The sequence below is a fragment of the Centrocercus urophasianus genome, unplaced genomic scaffold (assembly GCF_019232065.1).
Source record: "Centrocercus urophasianus isolate 14NV4802_14NV808 unplaced genomic scaffold, USGS_Curo_1.0 seq_2, whole genome shotgun sequence".
NCBI lineage: Eukaryota > Metazoa > Chordata > Aves > Galliformes > Phasianidae > Centrocercus > Centrocercus urophasianus.
In genome coordinates, this window is record NW_024884755.1 from 15,621,382 (window position 1) to 15,634,012 (window position 12,631).

General features: G+C 45.3%; 1 protein-coding gene and 1 long non-coding RNA gene across 7 annotated transcripts in view; both read left to right on the top strand.

Annotated features, from left to right (window-relative positions):
• Positions 1–801: 801 nt before the first annotated feature.
• On the top strand, positions 802–4,741 carry LOC122161843. Its single transcript, XR_006169318.1, has 3 exons — positions 802–884; positions 1,607–1,696; positions 1,828–4,741. It is a non-coding gene; the product is annotated as an uncharacterized LOC122161843 (long non-coding RNA).
• Positions 4,742–6,505: 1,764 nt separating this feature from the next.
• Positions 6,506–12,631, top strand: part of LOC122161739 (BTG3 associated nuclear protein) — a 131,827-nt gene continuing 125,701 nt past the window's right edge. For all 6 annotated transcript variants that reach the window (XM_042821342.1, XM_042821343.1, XM_042821345.1 and 3 more), the window contains exon 1: positions 6,506–6,583. The gene's annotated coding sequence lies outside the window, so the exon portion shown is untranslated. The remainder of the gene's footprint in view (positions 6,584–12,631) is intronic.

A 12,631-nucleotide genomic window follows, 5' to 3' on the forward strand; every position in this document is an offset into this window, starting at 1 on the left:
AAAAGATTTCAACTCTGAGCACATAATACAGTGCTGTGGCAACCCCAAGGTGAAGAATTTGTTCTTCTGAACTGTAAGGGGCCTCATAAGACAGATCATTTCACATAGACTAAGAACAGACCTATGGAACATCACACAAACGTCACTTTGGCCAAGCTGAACCACTTCTCCATTGGGGACAACGGGGATCTCTGACCTGTTTCTTAGAGATGAAAGCATGAAGAACTACTCCTTTATTTCTACACGCAATTGCAAATTGATATGGAAGATGTATGTATTACGACCTCCCTTTTTCTTTCTTTGGGATGTCAGTCATTGTATTGCTCTTCCTAGCACAGCTGCAACCCCTCGCAAGCAGCTTCTCAGTTAGAATTGGATTTTCCCATTCAAACCAGGCTACTCATTCTCCAAAGGCTTTTCACATCATTGCAGTTTCTTATCAGCTGTACAGTAATAAAATGGAAAGACATCTGAAGAGGGTGCCTAGGCATGTCAGAGAACAAGAGGCAGCTCTCACCAAGGGCACAGGAGTGGGGAGCCCAGCACCACTGAGATCCTTACCAGTAGGGTGCCATCCTGCAGACACTGAGCAGAGCTGGCACTGACAAGCTCAAAACACAACAAGCAGGAAACCAGGTCCAAGGTCCAAGCAGGGAGCTTGGTCAGGAATAAAAAGAGACAGGGCCAAAGCCAAGCAACAGCGTGGGTCCAAAGTTCTTCTTATTGACAGGACCAAAGGCAAACCTCAAAACAAAGCTCAAAGAGCTCAATCTTGAGCTTACATGGGCTCCTAGGCCATGGGTGGAGCATGGTGGATGCTCCAGGTGAACCTCCTCGAGGTGATCAGGACTTGTTATTGGCCTCAGAGTGCTGACAACACACAGGTCTGGTTTCTACCTAACAAATGGTGGCATTTTATATTAGAAACAAATTCATTTGGTGATATTTTCATTAAACATGTGTATGTCTGTTATTTCTTACTGCAGTATTTAAGTGCAAGGCTTGGGGAATCCTCCTTAGTATCCTAAAGCAGCAGGCTTATCTGTGTCATTTACTCATCCAAAATCAGCTATTTAGGAGGGTCTTTCTTACTGCTTGTCATTTATTACCTCAGCTGCCTGCTTTGAAGTGCCAGCAAGTCATTGCCAGCCAGGGCTTCTGCCAGCAGAAAAACTCCCAAATCAAGCTTCTATTTTTGTTCTTTTGTGGGTAATCACATATCATATGCAGAGTGTGACTGCCCACATTAGAAGTGTGCTTGCTTAGCCTTCCCAGAAACTGGAAAAGTAAAAATCTAGGGATTTCTTGCTGTCGCTGATTTCAGCTCTAAGTGCTCCAAACTGGACAGAGAGGATCGATATCTGTTTTCTTTCTGATGTTTACTAGAGGGTTGCCAATATGTACATCCTGCACACGTTTAGTTCTGTGCAGCCTTATCAACATTTTGATTCCATTGAAAAACTATTCAAATCATTCTGAATCAACATTCCTTCCCCCCCCCCAAAAGATAAGCTTCTGAACATTCTGATTTACAGCTATTTCTGTGAAGTCCCATGCTCAATTCACAGCTATCAGGAGCAAAAACTCAAAAACTTGTTGCTTTTAGGATTGTAAGTATGGAGGCTAAGCCAGTGGGGAGAAATGTGGTGCTTCTGGCTGAAGTGCAGAACCTGAACAGGACAGTGCATCATCAGAGGTGAGTGAGAACATGAACGTTGTGAAAGAAAACACACATAGGATGTTCTGCTAGAGTTTCAGTCTTTCCATTCCTGTTTTTTTGCACTGCCAAAAGGAGAAATATTAAGATATATTTATCTTTTCATCCAGCATGCTGTCTCTGCACCATTTGGAATTCAGACTTCGGGGAAGATAAAGGAAACAAAACCTTCATTTCCCACTCCGCTATTTCACCTATAGTGCTTCATGTTTCTCCTGGCATTATGCTTGCAAAGGTGTTCCTATGCTATGTTAGCTTAATTACAACACCAGCAAGCCAAGCCCAACAATTCAGAGAAGAAATAGTCTGGCAATTTTACCATAGCTAGGAAGGTATAATTAAAGCAATCACATAATTAACATTTTCCTCAGCTAGTTATTGTTTTATTACAGCTGACAGTATAGAACAAATGGAAGTTACTTAGACTGGCATTGCTGCTGAGGTGTCTGTGTGAAACCTCAACAGAGCACCCAAAAATATCATCTAGGTAGCATTCACACAGCAGTGGATCATTACTCTGTTGGCTTTAACACTCATTTCTTTGTGGATTGGCACACGCTTCTTGTGGCTCACGCATTACTTCAGCCTAAGGAAAGCTTTTCTTCCACATCCACAATTGGCCATAACTGCTGTTAATGTGGCTGATCTTTCCAGCCAGCTGTAACAACCTCCGGTTTTTCTCTTTCTTGCATGGTGGGACTCCACATTGGCAGAGTATTCCAGGTGTGCTCTGACAGGTGCTGAGTGGCAGGGAATAGTCACATCATTTGTTTTACCTCTCACAGCTGAAAAAGTGGGGTTACGTGGCAAAGACTTTAACACAAATTCAGGTCCAGGAATAGGAGGTGGACACATCTGGCTTCGAATAATAACATTAACGGTACAGCGATGCTGTGAAACATTGCCTGGGGATCTGAAAGAACTGTATGGAGCTGAGGACTACAGAGTAAACAAACAGGATTCTCAGGCAATCTGCAGTCTAAAGGAAAGGATAAAAATCCTCAACAACAACATTATGAATGATGAGCTTCCCTTTAACATTTTGATAATGCCAGTGGAGTAAAAAAAGACTGGTGATGATAAGGTAGCTGACCAAATAAACACAGGCTGCAGCAAAACTAGCAAGCTAGCAAATACTGGGCAAAGCTGTCAGCTGTGTAGCAGGTAAAAGGGCAGCAGGCACAGCTGGGAAGGTCACTGAAGGGCAAAGTTCTAATAGAGTATTTTAGAATTACATATTTCTAACAAAGGGAATAGATTCCTGTTATTTTTTCCATGATGCATACGTGGAAATGGAGCAGTGTGTAAATAAGGAAGAGAGCACTGAGATCAAGCCTGTCCCTTCTCACCTAATTTCTCCTCTTAGCACAGATGTCCTTAGGAGACCCTGAACTGTGACTAAATGTGCCACACTGTTTTTCTCTCTGCTTTGGGCATTCAAGGTCTTTTCTTCATTCCTCGTTCATGAAAATTGGGAATATCTTCAGCAAGTGAAGTGTGGTGTACTTAGAACAGAAGTGAGATCAGAAAACAGGAAAAGTCAGTGTCTTGCCCAGAGTCACAGAGCTAGCTGAAGTAGGTTCAGCAGTAAAAGCCTCCCAATCCCAACCTGATATTTTGTAAAAAATAAATATCAAATCAAAGAAAGAACTGAAAATAGACATGCTATCTAAAGATCAGTGATGAGAAATGTGTGGTTGGAAGAGGAAGGCTGATTACAAGCTTCAACAGCAGAGGGGTTTCCTATCAATAAGGAGAAACACTACAGCAGGTCTACAAATGCCATTAGTATTAATTGGTTTAAAAAAGTGTAATTTCTACAAATTCCTGTATATTAATTCAAAGCACCTGAAGTACCACCGTGTCACAGGAGAGGGCACGCTGTGCTTAGAAGGACATTTCTGTTCCTCTCCAGTGATGAGAATCAACATAGAGAAAATGAATAAAGCAACTCAGAGACTTAATAAACGGGAGATTTTCAAGTACTTTTTTGTTTAATAGCATAGCATATAACCCAGTTCCAATTTCAAACGCTCTGAGGTTACATCTCTGCCCCGATCACATCTGTGCTCTTCTCGCCTCTGTTTCCACGCTCATGCTCAGCACTGAACGTAATTATGAATGCCAGTCACTTGTTTAAACAAATGCTTTGTTTGGCAACCTTTGTTTTCCTACTGCTTATGCAGCTGCAAAATTGTGTGCACAGTGTGTTAATTTTTTACCTCTGACCCTATGGTAAGGTTTTTCTTCTAATGAAAAGAAAAAGAAACCAATGAACGAGATACCAATCTGTTTTTGATCTACACAGAACACGTCTAAAAGCAGCAACTTCCTTGGGAAACAAAAGCAAGTGAATGCTGATAAGAAGGTAAAATAAGCCAGATATTTCCTGGAACCAAATGATTTTTCATAATGAGACGGAGAAAAACTTAGCATACACGTAAAGTGGAAGAGAAAGTCTGAAAAAGAAGGATGAAAAGGTGAGGAATTAAAACAATGAGGAAATATCTAGCTTATTCCATTTGGGAGAATAAGCCAGCAGGGCAGCAAGAGGTATTTTCTTCTATAAAATTAAAAAATAAGAATGATGATTTGCTCCTCAGCTCCATACAGTTCTTTCAGATCCGCAGGCAAAAAATATGATGTTCTTATTCATTTTTATGGGAAGAGGGGGTGCCTGGAATAGGAGCTGATTTGGCAAAGGCACTCGAACAAGTTACAGTGGGTTAAACATGGGATAGAACGGCGCATCTGCTTCTTCCTGGTGCTGGCTTATGAGCAATCTCTTACCTCATGGTAAAGTAAAGCCCTCATTTGCTTAGAGGACACACACTGCATTTCAATACATCATTGCATTCAGGTGAGCACATTTTTGAAAGCTCATAAAGCTGAGGGGATTTTGTGAAGCACGGGAAACACTTGTTTGTCCTTGTTAAGTGGTTCATGCTGTAAATAAAGACTAAACACCAAAATTGGTCCTGATTTAAGCACTGAGAAGGTGCCAAATTGCTGTATTACTTTTATTGTGTTGCTATTTCTGATTAAAGATGTAGACATTAGCTGGATCCTGCCGTAATTTCCTCTGTTACTTTGATGGCTGCAGGTGAATAATATGTTGATGTGTTGTTTTAACTGAAAAGTGATTTACTGGCTTTGCAGAGGGGAGCAGGATCTCACCTCCTCAGCAGAACCTGAGTTAATAATCTCTGGGAGGGAATGCACTGATGAGAAAACAGGAGGGCTGTTAGGATGGATCTAGGTTTTGATAGCAAAGGATTTTACTGGCAGCTCTGCACAGCAGGTACTGCATACTGGTATTTATTTTTACCATTGTTTTTCTAGCAGGGGCAGAATGGTTGCTTGAGTTTGCCAAGTCTGGTACAGGGCAACTCTGTGCAGCAAAGCATGAAATAATCCTATGTGAAAAGTCAGTTTATAAGTAGTTTAACCTCTGAACTTCCTAATCTGCTTGTGAAAGAAAAGAACACACTAAATAAATCCATGGACTCAGCTGAGCATTTGCAAATCTGGAGGCAGAAGCAAGGCTTTTTGTAAGTACCAATTGTTAATTTCCAGGCTTCTAATGACTCTTTAACACTGGAAGCGTTGGTTTAAGAAGTGAGTACTATCACTTCCAAAAAGGTACAGTGCATGTGCCTCATCAGCATAAATTTCCCTGTTTGAAAGGCGAAACAAATGGGTTCTGTTCCGATTCTCCCCATAGCTCCCAGACAGCTGAGCAGGAGGAACTGCTGCTTCCCTGGGGTCTGAAACACTTTGGGAAAAGGGAGCTTTTGTGGCTTGGACCGTTTATGTTCACACAGATACAGAAGTCATGCAGAAGGCACCTCAACATGGAACACCATGAGTTTATGGGGCCTGAGAGCAGCACTTAGACCCAGCAGCTACAGCAGTGACTCCAAACCATCTGGTCATAAGTCTGGTGTATCAGAATGCATTCAATCACATACTGTGACAATGCAGAGTAGATTTAAGCTTCTTGTTTGAAGCGTGAAAGCCAGTGCTGGCTGTGCTGGGGCTGAGAAATGGCATCTGGTGACAACATAATGATCTTTTCTTCTTTAAGAGCCTGCAGTCTTCCTCCATTCTGTGCTCACATCGGGAGCAGGGAGGAGGCAACAGAGGAATCGCTCCGGAGTGCTATTTTAGTTCATTTCCACTTGCTCTCTGTGCAGGGTGACATTTTTCTCCTTAATGCGACAGCTCACATTCAGATCATCCCATTTCAGTGACACATGTGCTCAGGATCTGTTTAATCAGGGATTTAATAGGAGGGAGTAGAGGAAGGCAGAGTGTGACTGCGCTGAGATGCCTTTAATGTGCTCACTCACAGCTACTTCGCTCAGAAAAGCAATACGAAAAAAGGAGACGTGACGTTGCCATTTGGAACAGCCCTGAGATAGCGCCGGAATCCCCTCACGGAGTTCAGAGCACTGACAGGGCCGGGTGGTGCCACAGAGCAGCAGTGACATGAGGCTGAGATGGGACATCACATGGGTGTGTGCGCCTACGCGCGCCGCGGCGGTGCTGTGCGCGGACTGCAACTCCCAGAGTGCACCGCTCCAGCCCGTCGTACTACAGGTCCCGGCCTGCTCAACGGGGGCGGCGCCCAAGCGCGGGCGCGCTGCCCTCTGGGAGTTATAGTCTCTCCCAGCGGCGAGGCCGCGAAGGGCGGTTGCGAGGCCGAGTCTTCTGTGCGCCTGCGCGGGCGCTCGAGGCGGGCGGGGGCCGAGCGGGCGCAGCGCGGTGGCGCGTGCGCGCTGAGGAGACGGAGATCTCTCGCGAGGAAGGACGCCATTATCGCAGCCGCCCGACAAACACCACGAGAATTCGGCACCGCACACGGTAACCGCGGCGCCCCGCGGCCGGACGGCTGGGGCCGAGCTCCCGGGGGGCCTCAGGCCGGGCGTAGAGCCCCGCTTCTCTCAGCGTTCCCGTTCCTCACAGCGCAGGCAGAGCAGCCGGGCCGCGAGGCGGCGGCTCCGGGGAGGGGCGTGAGGCGGGGGGGCCGCGGGCTCGCAGGCGGGGAGCGAGTGAGCGAGCGAGGGGGGGCGGCCGGGGCCTCACCTCCTCCTCCACCGCCTCCTGCGGCCGCGGGGCTCCGGAGCCGGGCCGTGCGCTCTGCCCGCCCTGCGACGCCTCACTCCGGGCCGGGGGGCTCCGCGTGTGCGGCCCCTCCGCTCGGCAGCGGCCTTCCCCGTTTCCCTTTCGTGAGGTCGTGGGATGGATGGGTGTATGGCCGAGCTGTCGCAGCCCCTCCCCCCTCCTCCTTCCCTATCGCGACAAATTGACGCTGAGGGGGCTGCAGCGGAACCCCCTGTGGCCGCGTTACTGTGCACAGTAAAGCTTTTCCACATCTGCACCCGGTCTGCTGCTCAGTTCGGGGGTGGGTGGCACACCCTTCATGTGTTTTCTTCCCTTCGTCCTTATCTGTAATGTAAAACAAACAAACAAACAACAGACAACAACCACAGGAGTGTTTTAAGGAGTCCTGCAATCCTTGGGCTGTGGGAAGTTATGCACTGTGCTGAAGGCCGTGCTTTTATCCTGCTGTGGGTATGGTTTATTTATAGGTTTATTTTTAGAGCTCTCTGGGGACAAAAAAAAAAAAATCCCAGGGAAACAAGTTGGGAGGGGATATAGCAGCAGAGGGATTGCTTATCCTAGAATGGCCTGGGTTGCAAAGCACCACAATGCTCATCCAGTTCCAACCCCCTGCTATGTGCAGGGTCACCAACCAGCAGACCAGGCTGCCCAGAGCCACATCCAGCCTGGATTGCTTCCATTGGAGCAGCTTGTAACATCTTGTAAAGTAGTAGCTTGGAGCATTCGTTGTAAAACAATCCTTTGTTTTTTTTTTTTACTTGTTTTCCTTCCGTGTTAGGTTACCTTGGGTATAGCACCCTATTGACTGATGTCAAGGAGCAAACGTACCATTTGTCTGTAGGGTTTTGGCTGCTCACCCAAGATCTTAATGTACGGCTGAACCACCCCTGCTTGTTTTCATATCACAGCGGTGCCTCCTGAAACAATGGCTTGATGTGGGTGGGGAGAGTTTGTGCACCTGTGAATGGCTGTCTGTGGGAACTGACCAGAATAACAAATACGCCGTGCTGAAACTGGACTCTGTGCATTCAGTGCTCTTTGGCAGTAGTTCAGTTTTCAGTACTACGTGCTAGGGAGGAAGACTTTTTATTTAAGAGAGTGAAAGATGGCGTTGGGATTTTGGAAGCGTTAGCAGTCCATCTGCTCGAGAGGATGAAAATATTTTGCAACTATTTTTCTTTGTTTTTAATTTATCATCTGTTACGCTGTAGCAGAAACTGGCTTTAATGACTTAATTATCCAGCTACGGCTGCGTGAGTATAGAACAGGTTTAAAGCTGTATGGCTCTTTAGAATGAGTATTCGGGCATATCAGAGGTAGCACAGTGCTGACTGTCACTGTTGGTAGCAGACAGGATTCCATCAGCACTTGTTCTGCTGAATGTGTCATTAAGGCTCTTTCCCTGCCCTTTCTGGTTGTAGCACAGCACCACCGACTCTTTTTCTGCTGTTCTTCACAGATGAGGTGAAGGAAGTTGAGCTTTGTGATTCTGTGTACCTCCTGCAAGGGCTGCTTACAGTTTTACCCCCACCTGGCAGAGCAGTGCTCTGTTGTGGGATCATTGCAGTCCCAGGATCACGTTTCAAGCATTTTACTTCATCTCTGGTTTTTATCTTCAGCTTTTCACTGACCTTTAAAGCACTGTTTGTGCAGGAAGAATACATCTTTATGTTTTCAGAATTTGAATGCCTTCGTATCTTTCACTGAAGAATGGCTTGATTTGAGATTTCCTCCTTAGGAAGTAAATTAAAGGCACTTTGATTACAGTCATTTTAAAAGGAAGGGAAGGGGCATTTCATTTTTGTAGAGGAGGCAGTGTGTGCCAAACAACTCAAACAACAGGATGTCTGAGAGTACTGAACGTCACCAATACGCTTTCCTTCCACAGGTCTGATTTGCTTTAGTTTGAAACTTGGTCTTTAGTTATCTATTGAAGTAATTTTGTTTTATTTTTAAACGTATTCATTAAATGTTAAGTGGTGCTGCTTCGAGTAAAAATAAAAATAAAATGCCTTAAAAGTTTGCCTAAAACACTTATTTCCTTGCAGTTGTAGCTCTTGAAAAAGGTGCTGTCAAGTGCTTAGTTTTGTCTCCCACTTGTTGGACTGCATGTTACGTGCAAACGTACACACAGAGGTGAACTGGATAAAATCCTTTGCGTTTGGGACCTTAAATAAAGTAATTTATGATGATATCTGTTGGACAAAATTCTTTCATCTCATTTCCTGTTTGTAAAAGCATGACTGGAAGGGGGAAGCCCTGACTGCTCGAGGGAAGCATACATTGCATTCAGATTAATCCATCTTTTAGGATGAAGACAGAATGCCCATCTTCCGCCCTGTGGTGTGGATTCATAGGAACCGTGAAGAAAAGCTCTCCTTACAAACACAGCTGTGCCTGCTACATGTATCAACTCTACCCTCATACCTAGATATACTCTTGCAAGCTTGAGCTGGAATCACTTTTTTTCTGGAGGAGGGAGGGATGATGTCAAAAAGGGTTCAGACTGTACTGTGAGGTATTTCAGAAGAGCACAGGATCTCTGTTTTTCTTCTGGTGATGCTCTTCAGATTTTATTTTTTTTGGTAAGAATTCACAAACGTTATCTCTGGGTTTTAAAGCAGCACTGAGGTCTTTTTCAGGAGCTTGGATGCTTTTTTTAGGTATTTGCAGGTGGTAAATCTGTGAGACTACTGAGCAAGCAGGTGGCTTGTTTTGCCATAGATCTGATGTTGGCTGCTGTGCTTTTTGATAGTAGGCACCTGTAGCAGCATGGTTGGTTGCTTTTGTTTTTTTTCCTGGATCAGTTTTTTTTCCAGTGTATCGGAGATGAGCACATGGTTGGAAAAATACAAAGTTGTGTTCTTCCCTTTTGCTGTAAACTTCCTGTTTGAGGTAAGCCAAGCACGAAGGAATGAAGCATTTGCACAAGTCTCCTTTGAACCTCAGCCAGATGTCGGGTATTTACAGGCTGAAGTGAGATCTTGGTTGTGTGCATTGCAGAGCACAGATGAGCTGCCTGCTGGCCCTGCAGTGTTGGGGCTGAGCAGCCTTCAAGGCAAAGCCTATAAATGCTGTAGCCAAGTCAGTTTGCAAAGGGAAAGCAAAGCTTTCTACAGCACTTCCAGTCTGAATCCTTGTGGCATTGAAAAGGCTGCACTAAACAGGCAATCTGATATTAAGGAATGAGGCCAGGTTCAAATATGACACTTGTTCCCTCAGCCTGCCTTTCTGTTTATTTCCTGCCTCTCCAGAGGAGCTGGCTGTAACCTGGTGAGTTCTCATGATGGAAGATACATTCTGGCTCAGTATCTGTGCTCCACGGCACAGCCCTGTGCTGCACACCTGGTGCCTTGGCATGAGCACAGCAGCAGCCCAGCACGTGGAAGAGCTTAGCAGATGGAAGTGGCTTCCCAACAGTGCTATCTGTTGACAGAACAGCATGGGACATGACTTCTTTTTGGGTTTCACCAAAGGGATTTCTGTCAAACAGGGCAGTGTAGCCCAACATGGGTTTTTCTCACTAGTTGTGCGTGGCTGGAGTGCAGGTGTGCTGTGCCTCACGCAGGGCTCTTGTTTCATCTGAGCAGCAAGATGTTCTGATTCTTTCTGCTCAAACAACGTGGATGTTGTTAAACTAGAAGCTGGCTGCCAGGTCTTTTCTGGTTTGAGACACAAACCTGCTTACTACTATGGTTTTAGTAGTGTCTTCTATTCAGAACAAAGAATATCCTCCAAGATTTCTTGTGAATAATGCAAATAACTGCACTGAATTAAACAGACCTCGTTATTCCAGTGGTCACTGAAAGATTGATATGCTGAGATACTCTTCAGTCAGCTGTTCTCTTGAGTACAGGGAATTATTTATCATGCAAAGTCACTTGGTGATACTGAAGCAACTGGAGAATGGAATGGGAAAACTGGGTGTTTGGGGACATAAACTGAGAACTGTGCTTAAAAACTCTGCTTTCCTTAAAATCCATTTCCCATTTTTTGACCTTGACTCTGTAAGTGGTCTTGTAAGAGGGAAATGGTTTTAAGTAATGCAAGTTGACAGGTATTTGTGAAAATCCTTTGCACAGTAGAGTAGAATGAAGGTATGAAGCAGGAAGGAAGCTTTGGTGGTGGTTCCTGACTATTGCAGAGGTTGCTGGAGTTGCCTTAGGAACACATACAAACCCTCTGCATGGATATAGATCATACTGTAGGTGGTCGCTCCTGGGAAGCTCTCCTTTGTTCAGTTGGAGCAACTGTTGTCATTCAGAGCTTTTCTTCACCCCCTCCTCTCTTGGCAGCATCTGACAGCTTTTTTACAGCTGTTATTTTTGGTTGCCACCATGTTGTTATGCTGTTTATTTCCCACTTTCCAAAGGGGATTCAAATATTAAATTGCCATGTGTTGAAATATTTCTTCATCAGCTCCTTGCCGTTTCTAAGTAACAACACTGTAAGGTTCTGGCTGGAGGCATGGCAATGATTTTTTCATACTTAAATGACACTAAAAGAAGTCCTGAATTTTGAGGACCAGAGATCCAGATGGGTCCCATCTCATGTTTGTTTCTATTTCCTCATTAAAAGTCCACCTATGCCTTTCTGTGGCTTTTTGCTCATCAGGTAGTAATTATTTTAGTTTCTTTATTGGATTGCTTTGTATATATGTGTATTCTAAAGCTGGGTTTCCATGTTTTTTATGCTGTTAGTTTTACCATTTGACTGATACTGTAAGTATGTATAGACCTGTGGGGCTATCACTGCAGTTGCTGTTTGCTGCAACTTTGGAGCATACTCCTTCTAGTCCTGGGCATTGGGAACCTCCAGAATGGAGTTTCGTTGCCAGTTCCTGGCACTGGAGAGAAGTTCATGGCCAAAGCTCTGCTGATAAGCCTTTCTTCATCTGCACAGCTGTGTTGGGAGAAATGTCCCTTGTGAGGGGAGAATGCACGTCACAGAGTTGCAATCATAGAATCACATCCCTCTGCTGCAGGGGAGACCTGTCTGAAAAGGCTGTGCCTGTATGCCTGCAAACCTTGGGCTGACTTTTCAGGGGCAGTTTCTGTTGCAGAAAGGTCCGAGGCTGTGGCCATCTTGATGTGCTGGGTCACATGAAATGCACTTCTGGCAGCGCTGTGCTTCTTGTGAAGAACTCAGATCTGCTCCAAATAATTCTGATCTCTTTAGGGGGTAGTTTGGAATTCCCAGAGTCAGTGTGAAGTAATGCAGAAGGATGCCTGTGGGGCAATGCTGCTGTTTCAGGTGGTGGTACAGTCACTGCATTTAAAGGCCATGTGGGGAACCCACCTCAGTGCCCCTCCAGCTGTGGGTAAGGGTTCCTTGAGAGCCTTCTGTATACGTAATGGGAAACAAGTTCAAGAAGTCTGTTCTTCAACTGCTTGTGTTTCTTGTGAAGGTGCTACCAATATTCTCCATCTAGTGGATGAAAACAACAAAACACCATGGCTGCATCAGGTTCTGCGTGCTGCATCTGCTAGCTGAGCAGTTCTTGCTTGGTTCTTGCTGGTTTTCAGCTGTACAAGTTGTACCATGTTTGTGCAAGGTGAATGGGGAGCTCGTGGTTGATGTGCATGGCCACGCTCAGTGCTGTGGTTCCTTGTGCTGGGGTTGGGGCACACAGCTCTATTCCTGCCCGAGGTTGTTGTATGCTGTGTTAGGGCTGTGGCCAAAGGTGGGAGATTGCAGTTACCAAAAGACACCCAAGCAGTACAGTGTCCTTCTGATCCCTGGCTGAACCAAAGATGTCCATATATTACACCAACTTGTAAAATAGTT